Source organism: Sphaeramia orbicularis, chromosome 7 (assembly GCF_902148855.1).
Source record: "Sphaeramia orbicularis chromosome 7, fSphaOr1.1, whole genome shotgun sequence".
Classification (NCBI taxonomy): domain Eukaryota; kingdom Metazoa; phylum Chordata; class Actinopteri; order Kurtiformes; family Apogonidae; genus Sphaeramia; species Sphaeramia orbicularis.
Window position 1 is genome coordinate 17480741 of NC_043963.1, and position 10954 is coordinate 17491694.

Genomic DNA, 10954 nt, shown 5'->3' on the forward strand with positions numbered 1-10954 from the left:
TAGTCCTTATAAAGCAGAGGTGTCAAACTCATTTTAGTTCAGGGCCCATGTACAACCCAATGTGACCTGAAATGATGAGGAGAATAAGAACACAAATATTATAAATAATGTTAATATTAAACTTTTCTCAATGTTTTAAAGTGGAAAAAGTCAAATTACATAGATAGATAGATAGATAGATAGATAGATAGAAGAAATTCAAAATATGGTCACTGCTCCACATAAATAATAAATAAATACAAAGTGTAAACAGCTAAAAATAAGTTAAATTAAAAAAAGAAGTAGAATTAAAGACAGTGTGTTCTACCTAACGTGTTCACATTTACAAACTATCTTTAAATAAAAATGTGAATGCTATTAACAAATATGAACAACCTGAAAGAAAAGTGCGATTTTTAAAACTCTTCTTCCTGTAACTAGGGTGGGTCCTTTCTGTATGTTTGCATGTTCTCCTTGTGTCTGTGTGGGTTCTGTGCTGGTACTCTGGCTCCTCCCACCATCCAAGCTGATTGGTTAATTGGTTAATGTCAGTTAAACTTCAGGGGTCCAGTGGCCCCCACACCATGATCACTGCACTACATGCACAAAGGAAAAAAAGTGCTTTATCTAAAAAAAAAAAAAAAACATACACAGCACACAAATCCAAACTAGGGGACCAGCCCCCAACCCCCCCCCCCCCGAAGTGTGGGGAAAAAACAATCCAGGTAAAAAATTTTGTGGGGGAAAAGGAAAAAAAGGAGTGGGAAAAAAATCCCACGAAAAAAATTTAGTGGGAAAAAAAATCCCAGGAAAAAAATTTGGAGGAAAAATAAGTTCTAGGAAAAAAATTATTGGGGAAAAAAATCCCAGGAAAATTTAGTGTGGGAAAAATCCCAGGAAAAAAATTAGTGTTAAAAAAAATCCCAGGTAAAAAATTTAGTGGAAAAAAATAGGAAGAAATTTAGTGTGAAAAAAACCCAGGTAAAAAATTTAGTGGGGAAAAAGGAGTGGGAAAAAAATCCCAGGAAAAAAAAATTGTGGAAAAAAAATCCCAGGAAAAAAATTTATTGGGGAAAAAAAAAATCCCAGGAAAAAAATTTGGAGGAAAAAAAATCCCAGGAAAAACTTATTGGGGAAAAAAATCCCAGGAAAATTTAGTGTGGGAAAAATCCCAGGAAAAAAAAATAGTGTGAAAAAAAAATCCCAGGAAAAAAATGTATTGGGAAAAAAAAAATGGAAGAAATTTAGTGTGAAAAAAAAACAGGTCAAAAATTTAGTGAGGAAAAAAAGGAATGGGAAAAAAATCCCAGGAAAAAAATTTTGTGGAAAAAAAAAAATCCCAGGAAAAAAATGTAAAATTTGGAGGAAAAATTAATACCAGGAAAAAAATTCATTGGGGAAAAAAATCCCAGGAAAAATTAGTGTGGGAAAAATCCCAGGAAAAAACAATTAATGGGAAAAAAAAATCCTGAGAAAAAAATTTAGAGGGAAAAAAATCCCGGGAAAAAAGTTTGGTGGGAAAAAAATCCCGGGAAAAAATTAGTTGGAAAAAAAAACAGGAAAAAAATTTGTGGGAAAATAAATTACCCAGAAAAAAAATCTAGTAGGGAAAAAATCCCGGAAAAAAAAATTGTGCGGGAAAAAAAAGCTGGAAAAAATTCAGTGGGGGAAAAAAAACAGGAAAAAAAATCCATGGTGGTGAGTGATGACTTTGCTGATCTGTTTTCCCTAATTCCAACATTCCGGTCTCGTCGTGATGAAATCTGGTGTCTAATTTCTCTTTCTTTACTGAATGCGATGTTTTTGTTTTGTTTTTTTCTCCCTCTCTTTTGCCTGCGGTGGTGTGAACAGAGGTGGTGAGAAAGCCGCTGTGGTGTTTGTTGTGGAAACAGACCTGAGTGACTCCCATACATGAACACAACAGACACTGATGGTCTGAGTGAAACCAGGTTCTGTGGAGTCTGATGGTCCTGGATGGAAACCAGACCCAAGACCCAGGTTTGGACAAAACACACAGAGGGAGCAGGATGGGACGGGAAATTAGAGGAAATATATCTGCAGCAAATTTACCTCAGAATGTCTGAATCAGCTGTTTTCAACCAAGTGAAGTAAATAAACCAGACACACAGGTACAAATGCAGCCGTTGGTCTTGTTCCTGCAGGACACGAAGAAAGGTTCAGTGCAGCCGAGGCCAAAAATAATGGGACAGAGACACTTAGATTTTTTTTTTTTTTTTTTGGTGTCTCTGGAGTCCACTGATGAACAATTATAAGCACTTTATCAGACTTTTATTGTCCATAAATCACATAAAGATGTCAAAATGTTTCTGCTCTAACTATTGGCCCTGACTGTACAATATGGAATTTATAATAGAATAATTCTTAAAATGTTCTTTTTTGTTTTCATGCGTTCTTTCATTTGAACCCTTTTCAGCTTTAAGAAATCATGCACTTCCTTAATATTACCAGAAATACTAAAACTATTAAAAAAAAAAAAACTTGATGTCCAGTTTATAATCTTTAGCATAAACTGTAATGATCAAGATTCAAGATTTTTATTCACCATTAGTGCAACAAATAGTCCACATAGAAAAACCTGTGCAGGGGTTTCATGGAGTCAGGTTAAAAAAAGGTAAAGGCCACAGATTTTTATTTTATTTTATTTTATTTTATTTTATTTCTTTGTCCAGTGTTTTTTTAAAATCATATTTGATGTCATGTATTCTTTCATTCTTGCATTTTCAGTTTTAGAAATCAATCATTTCCTCAGATATTCATTCATTCATTCATTCATTCATTCATTCATTCATTCATTTTCTGAACCCGCTTTATCCTCACTAGGGTCTCTGGGGTTGCTTGGAGCCTATCGTAGCTACTTACAAATAATTGAACACAAAAGCTAATGGCCCCATATTCATCTCATTGTAACAGCAGCATCTCAAGTGTAACAAATTACTCAAGTGTCAAATCAGTCTGGTTTGAAACAACAAAATAAAAATAGAACAGACAAAAAAAAAAAAATACCAGACAGTTTTATAAAATAAAAGTAGAAATACATTTACACATGTAAAAATTAAATCAAGGATGAATCAAACAGAAAATAATAATAATAATAATAATAATGATAATAATAATAATAATAATAATAATAATAATAATAATAATAATAATAATTAATAATATCAGGTCCTCACCTATGGTTGATACTTTTAAAACTCATTTAAAAACCCATTTTTACTCTTTGGCTTTTAAACACAACTAAGAATTGACATTTTGGCATTTTATTTTATTTATTTTACTTCATTTTTTTTTTTATTTTTTTTTTTATTTTACTTTGTTTTATTTTATTTCATATTATTGTATTTATTTTACACCATTTTATTTTATTTCATTTCATTTATTTTACTTAATTTTATTTGATTTATTGTACATCATTTTATGTTATTTATTTTGCTTTGTTTTATTTTATTTATTTTACTTCATTTTATTTTATTTATTTTATTTATTTTACTTCATTTAATTTTTATTTATTTATGTCATTTGATTTATTTTCTTAATTTATTTTATTTATTTTACTTATGTTATTGTGTTAATTTTACTTCATTTTATTTTGTTTTGTTTGTGTAGATTTTATCTGTTTTTATTTTTTTATTTTTTATTTTATTTTTTTTTCTATTCCAGCTTTGAATCTGTACAGGACTTAGGTCAATGTCTGTTTTTTTTGTTTTTTTTTTTTAGAAAATGTGCTTCACAAATAAACTTGACTTGACTATTAGTGTGTATTATGGGTGTGTATAATCAGTGTGTATTATGGGTGTGTATTATGGGTGCGATGGCCATAACAGAGGTGAACAGGCTGTTGAAGAGGCTCTGGTCTCTGTGGGACAGTAGGTCTGTGTATAGAATGAATATGAAGGTATGTGTGTGGAGAGAATTCACCCCAAACACAAACAGATCCAGTTACAGTGACTTGTGGAAAAAGACGACACACACATGAACCACAAATGGACCGTTTCACCATCTGTGTGTGTGTGTGTGTGTGTGTGTGTGTGTGTGTGTGTGTGTGTGTTTCCTTCAGGAACTGACTGTTGGCAGTAACAACACAGATCAGCAGTAGATCTGTTTGACTTTAGAACCAGAGCTCATACCTGCTCTGAGACTGGAACTCAAACTGGAAGAATGGAATTATCCGCCTCAGTCTGCAGATCTGTCCGTCCGTCTGTCCGTCCGTCCGTCCGTCTGCAAGTGGAACTGAAAAACTGCAGCACGTTTAGAGTTAGTTCTATCTCATATCTTGGTCCTCCTAGAAAATGATCCAGATCCAGATGGTAGATTAAAAAAAAAAAAACAAACACAAGAAACATTCTTCACCATGAGGCATTTTTTGATGTTTTACAGAGATTTTCAGAAATAATGGTAGTTATTGGTATGAAAAAAAAACAAAAACAAAACATTATTAAAAATATATTATTAATAACCATCATCATCATCAACATTCAGTTCAATTCTATTTTATTTGTAGATTTTACTTTTACTTTTTATTTGTAGATATTAATTTTATTTGTTAACATTTTTATGAATTTCCTAAATTTTTTTTTTTTTTTTTCCACGTTTACTTAAAAGGGCCCAAATTTCACATGTCTGTAGCAGCAAAACTGTCGGTTAAATTCATATCAAATTGGGTTTATAGATTGCCAATGACCTGGAATAGATGTGATTACATTTTGGGAAAAGTAGGTCAAAGTTCCAATTTTTTTATGAATTTTTAAAATCTTTTTTTTTTCCCCATTTATTCATGATGGGCAATATTTCAAATGTCTGTAGGAGCAAAACTATTATATGAATTTAGACCAAATTTGGTTTATAGATTGCCAATGACCCAGATTACATGTCATTACATTTTGGGAAAAGTAGGTCAAAGTTCCAATTTTTTATGAATTTCTTTAATCTTTTTATTCTCCCATTTACTTATAATGGGTGAAATTTCACATGTCTGTAGCAGCAAAACTATTGGTTAAATTCATATCAAATTGGGCTTATATATTACCAATGACCTGGAATAGATGTGATTGCATTTTGGGAAAAGTAGGTCAAAGTTCAAATTTCTTATGAATTTTAAAAAATCTTTTTTTCTCCATTTATTTATGATGGGCAATATTTCAAATGTCTGTAGGAGCAAAACTATTATATGAATTTAGACCAAATTTGGTTAATAGATTGCCAATGACCCAGAATACATGTCATTACATTTTGGGAAAAGTAGGTCAAAGTTCAAATTTCCTATGAATTTTTTAAATCTTTTTTTCCCTCCCATTTACTTATAAAGGGTGAAATTTCAAATGTCTATAAAAACATCAATTTTGTTTCAATTTACTTCAGACTCGGCACAGATATAGAGGCGGCTGATATGCTGACATCAGCACATGCATAGACATGATGACATCAGCTGGATCGATGCTAAAATAAGCTACAATAACTGAGGGGCGGGGTTTGTTGTGCCTGGTACCACTTGTTTTTTGGGGGCGGGGTTTGTTGTGCCTGGAACCAGTTGTTTTTTGGGGGCGGGGTTTGTTGTGCCTGGAACCACTTATTTTTGGGGGGCGGGGTTTGTTGTTCCTGGAACCACTTGTTTTTTGGGGGCGGGGTTTGTTGTTCCTGGAACCACTTGTTTTTTGGGGGCGGGGTTTGTTGTGCCTGGAACCACTTATTTTTTGGGGGCGGGGTTTGTTGTTCCTGGAACCACTTGTTTTTTGGGGGCGGGGTTTGCTGTGCCTGGAACCACTTGTTGTTGTTTTTTTGTTTTTGTTGTTGTTTTTTGCCAGTTATGGGTGCTGAACAAATACGGTAACTTCATTGACATTGATTTTCTACATGGCAATAAAACATTTTGAATAATCTCATGTAACCCATATGAGACAATGGCCTACTAAAGGTGTGTATGTCATTTAAGTGCAAAACTCACCCTGTCCAGTAGGATGCGCAGTTGTGCTTTGAATAACCTAAGCCTCGTGCGTTCAGTCACTTCACTTCAAACATCCTCTGTACGGTTATCTGGAGCTAACCAGAGCGAGTAAGTAAGGAAATCCTCAAGTAACATCAAATATACTGGTGTATGGGTACTAATAATCTGTTGTAAACAGGCTGTACACCTTGGCAAACGCCTGCGAGCTGTGAGAAGTGACTACCTGTTGAGAAATTACATGTGAGAATCCCGGTGAGTGTACAACATGTTCGCTATTAGCCGGGAGCTAATGTTATGCTATGAACTTGACATTCTTACCAGATATCATTCTAAAAAAAAAAAAAAAAACAACAATCGGGAGTTTCATGACCTTGTCATAATGTTTTGCCTAATGTTTTACCTGCTTTGGTGCATTTTGTATCACTGCAAATTGTATGTAATGATTAGAATAAGCTAATGCGCTAACGCTAGCTGCTGATGCTAATCGCTAACGTGATCCATGCCCTTATTTAGGCCTGAATTAGCATTACTACACTGTGGAAGCACGTGCTCTTTGCTCTGTAAATAAGAGTTATGATTAAATATACAGCCATTCGGTTGGAACATGGTTTTGGTTGTGAAATCATAAATATTGTGTGAATACTGTTAAAATTTCATTTCATTGTTATTGTTAAATACAGTTAAAAGCCAACATGGTTAACCCTTTCATGCATGAATTATGAGAACCTTAATCATGATTCCCCCCCCCCCCTGTTTTTATTCCTCTTTAGACATGAAAAAAAAAAAAAAAATGCAATTGACATCTTTTTATGAACCTTTTTTTCATGGAGCTGCAAAAATGTCCACTCAAATGGATACGATGCGTTCAATTTTTGAAGCAAAGAAATATGTATTTACTGATATACAGTGAAAACTATGAAATATAAACACTTTTAATGCTGCTAATCTGATGTTTTCTCATATTTAAACCTACTTTAATGCTAGTTATTACTCACTTCATGGAGATAGTATACAAAAAAAACTATTTTGTTAAAGAAAAAATGATAATTACAGTTTAATAACAATTGATTTACACTCAAACATGTTACTGCAGATCAGGTTTATCAAGAACAGCAAAGTTATATATGCATAAGTGTCCACTGTGTTGGCTGATATGGAACTAAAACAACAAAACCCATGAATATACAAGAGAACAGCTGGAGAAGAACTGTCCACTGTAGTGACCACTATGCATGAAAGGGTTAAAATGGCATGATAAGTAGTTTATTCTGATTAAGGATATGTGGTCAATTTACAATTTCATGTTAACCAGTGTTTTATTTGTTAAAAATAGGAATTCTATTGTTGTTTCGATACCACAATGTGTTTTACTACTAAAACTACTTGGTAAATCATTATAACTTTGTAAGCTGACTAAGCTAAAGTACCAGAGTACTGAGATGTACGTTCATTCATTTGAATGCAAGTGTCATTATGACATTTGAATGTTAAATTTTAATGCACTTCAGACAGAAGCATAATTACAAGAACCAGAACCAAATGTTTACTTTCTGCACACTTTGTGTAGATTGGTTTTATAGTGATCTTTGAAATCTGATGGCGAGTCCAGCCCATGGTGACTGCGAGGGGTGTTACCGGTGTGGCCAGCCTGAGTCCTCTGCCGCAGAAGAACTTCAACTTGAACTATTTCCATTGGATCCAGATAAGACACAACAGCACAGTAATACACTACCCGGGTAGCAACAGTTACAACTAAAGACACTTCATCAACCAAACTGAATTCAAATCATATTTTTTGGAGGGAAAAAGCTCTATTTTATTTTGGGGTTTTATTTTTGTATTTTTATTTTCATAACATTGTGCTCTAACAAATGCATTTCTCTTGTGGTGGAGTAATAAATCACCATTGTTCATTTTTCTTAAATCTTGGCAATTCATTCCAACCTATCATCTCCTCTACCGAACCTAGTAGATGTGAGTGCCTCACCTGCACTGGTCCACTCTAAGGGGGCTACACTCACAAAAGTAATAAAGTCTTGTTATGTCCTCCAATAACACACTAAGGTTGAAATTTACAGTTTCAGAGTATTTCTATTTCTATGAGTGTCCTATAAAGGGTTAAAGCAGGGGTCTCAAACTCATTTTCTTTCAGGGGCTACATTCAGCCTGATTTAATCTCCAGTGGGCCTGACCAGTAAAATAATAGCATAATAACCTGTAAATAATGACAACTCCAAATTTTTCTCTTTGTTTTAATGCAAAACCCCCCAATTAAATTATGAAAATACTTACTTTTATAAACTATCCAAATAAAAAAGATGTGAATAACCTGAAAAAAAAAGAAATTTCCTACAAAAATAAGTGCAGTTTTAATAATAATATGCCTCAACTACAACTACAAAGACACTAAACACTTAGCAACAGGGAGAACATTGTTACAGTTGTGCTTAATTTTCTTTAGACATTTCAGGTTGTTCATATTTGTTCAGGTTATTCACATTTTATTGTTACAGGATAGTTTGTAAATGTAAAGATTTTCATAATGTAATGTTATTTTTTTGCATTAAAAACAGAAATAAAATTTCAGGTTGTCATTATTTACAGACAGAAATAAAAAAATTTTCACATCAAACCGAGAAGAAAATATGGAGTTATTTTTGTAGGTTTTATGCTATTATTATTTTACTTTAGATCATATTGGTCTGTATGTGGAACCTGAACTAACATGAGTTCAACTGCCTTGACTGTGGAATTTCTGCACTTTGCGAATTCATCCCACGGGCCAGATCGGAACTTTTGGGGGGCCACATGTTTGGGACCCTGGGTTAAAGGGTTTTCCTGAATCTATATTGTGTGTGTGAAAACAGGCTTTAAAACATGATTTCAAATAGTTTTAATCATTGCTATCGTAGTAATATGTGCTTCATTGGGGTGTTTCAGATTTTTTTGATGAAAAACTGCACTGTGGTTATTTTTGATGTTTGGTTTTTTTTCCCACTGTGGGTTAAAAGCCTGTGTGTTATTTAGAGAACATTACACAACTGTCATCACATGTTGAGGGAATCTCTTTGACATTTGCAAATTAACTCTGGGAATCCCCACTTAAATACCAACCAAAATTCCAACTGATAACACTGAACTGTTGCTGTATGATTTATTTACAGTATGGCCGTATAGTGAATGTGGGCATTTCCCGTTTGTCCTTTTCACTGTGTAGCGTTCCTGTCATTTCTGATAAAACCGGATCCTACCTAAAGAGTCAGATGATCAGACACATTATAAACAAACGTCTTTTGAGGTGAAAGTGAAAGTGAGCACAGTGAAACGCCGCCAACATCTGTCACTGCGAAGAAGAACCGCTGAGAACAGTAGGTGAGATGCTTTACAGCTTCCTGTTTTACTTCCTCATACACTATATCAGGGATGTCAAACTCATTTTAGCTCAGGGGCCAGCTAAATTTGATCTGAAGTGGCCCAGACCAGTAAAAAATTAACATAATAATACATAAATAATGTCAAGTCCAAACTTTTCTCGATGTTTTAGAGCAGGGGTGTTAAAATAATTTTCCTCCAGGGGCCAAATTCAGCTCAATTTGATCTCCTGTGGGCCGGACCAGTCAAATAATAGCATAATAGCCTACAGGGTGGGGAAGCAAAATTTACAATATTTTGAAGCAGGGATTGAAAGACAGTGTATGACCACTTAGTTTATTGAAAGTCATGAGAATTTATTTGCCACAAGAAAATTGACATAATAGAAAATGTTTTTATTCTATGTGTCCTCCTTCTTTCTCAATAACTGCCTTCACACGCTTCCTGAAACTTCTGCAAGTGTTCCTCAAATATTCGGGGTGACAACTTCTCCCATTCTTCTTTAATAGTATCTTCCAGACTTTCTCGTAATAGTTTTGCTCATAGTCATTCTCTTCTTTCCATTATAAACAGTCTTTATGGACACTCCAACTATTTTTGAAATCTCCTTTGGTGTGACGAGTGCATTCAGCAAATCACACACTCTTTGACGTTTGCTTTCCTGATTACTCATATGGGCAAAAGTTTGTGAAAAGGTGTGGATAATAGTGTTAGGTATGATTATGACATCAATATATGTTTGGTTTCAAAACAATTGACGTAGTGCCTGCTGAGAAAAAAACAACTAAATGTTCATTGTAAATTTTGCTTCCCCACCCTGTATAAATAATGAACACTCCAGTATTTTTATATGCAAAAAATAACATTAAATCATAAAAACATTTACATTTTACAAACTATCCAAACAAAAAAGATGTGAATAACCTGAAAAACTGAAATTTCTGAAGAAAAATAAGAAGAAATTGTAATAAGAAAAATCTGATCAATATTCTGCCTCAATTTATGATTTCTACATGTGCATTACAGATCAGATCTACCGAGACACAAAACAGGCAGAATATTGTTAAAATTACACGTATTTTTCTTTAGACATTTCAGGTTGTTCATATTTGATGAGGTTATTGATGTTTTATTTTTAAAGGATATCAGAACTTACTGTTCTTTGCAATAAAACAAAGAGAAAAAATTGGTGTTGCCATTATTTATAGGCAATAATGTAATAACAACCGATAACGTAATAATGACCGGTAATGTAACAAATTTGCCATTTTTAAAATGTAATAGGCCGAGAACGTAATATCTGGCTAATAACGTACTAAAAGTCCTGAACTGATAACGTAATAGCTTTTGGCCAATAATATTATAACTTATTACGTTATTGGCTAAGTTATTACATTTGCAAATAATTTTTTTTTTTACCAGGCCAATAACGTAATAACCAGCCAATAAGTTATAATATTATTGACCAAAAGTTATTACGTGATCAGTTCAGGACTTTTATTACATTGCCAGATATTACGTTATTGGCTTATTACATTTTAAATATGGCAAATTTATTACGTTATTGGCTGTTATTACGTGAATAACATGTGAATAACATGAACAAACTGGAAAAAATAAGCGTAATTTTCACAATATTGT